Source organism: Sinocyclocheilus grahami, unplaced genomic scaffold, assembly GCF_001515645.1.
Source record: "Sinocyclocheilus grahami isolate Dianchi unplaced genomic scaffold, SAMN03320097.WGS_v1.1 scaffold399.1, whole genome shotgun sequence".
Taxonomy (NCBI): Eukaryota; Metazoa; Chordata; class Actinopteri; order Cypriniformes; family Cyprinidae; genus Sinocyclocheilus; species Sinocyclocheilus grahami.
Window position 1 is genome coordinate 421,178 of NW_015505578.1, and position 908 is coordinate 422,085.

Consider the following 908-nt stretch of genomic DNA (forward strand, 5'->3'; position numbering starts at 1 on the left):
ATTATTCCAGTCTTCAGTGTCATGTGATCTCATTCTAATATGTTGATTTGGTGATCAAGGAAACATTTCTTGTAATTATCAAAGTTGAAAAAGTTGTACTGCTTAATATATTTGAGGGACTGATACATTTATTCAGGATTCTTTGATGAATAAAGTTCAAAAGAACAGCATTTATGTGAAATAGAATTTGTAACATTTACTGACACAAAGAAAGATAATCTTACTGATCATAAACTTTTGAACAGTAGTGTAATTTGGTTACAAAGTGTTATTTTTTGCCAGTGAACCTTTTGGAAGTCAGTCAGAATGTTTATTCAGAATAAAAATCACAACATGTGACAAAAATGAACACTGAATAGGCATGAAATCCAAGCACAAGGACAGAACCAGATCCAATCCAAACAAAAAACAACAACAACAGAAAACTTCCTCAAATGAAATGTAGAAAACAACAGAAAAACATATATATTCAAACAATGTTTCTTTCTTTTAAACTGGTCCCTCAAAAATTCATTTTCATATTTTTTATGCAGTGATTTCATAATTGAAACTGACACAGTTTGCCAACGACAAGCATTCATGCTTCCTTAAACCGCCACCCTGTTAATAATAATAGTGCTTGGATCAAACAGACAATCATGTGATAAAGCCAGTCACATCGCATTAGCAATTCTCAGTCTTGAAGAGCTGCATCAACAGAATGCAGGACATATCAGTGTTTTCATCCTGATTATGTCATGACAGTGAAGAGATGATCTTTTTCTGTTAAATATGGCAGAAATGGAAATCCAAGTTCGCACGAATGCTTAACTAGCAATGAGACATGATGGGACAGACTCAAGCAGCCAACAAGCACTGGAAAAAGCAGGAGGTGATGCGTGCAAGAGCAGCCAATGACCGCATGTCAC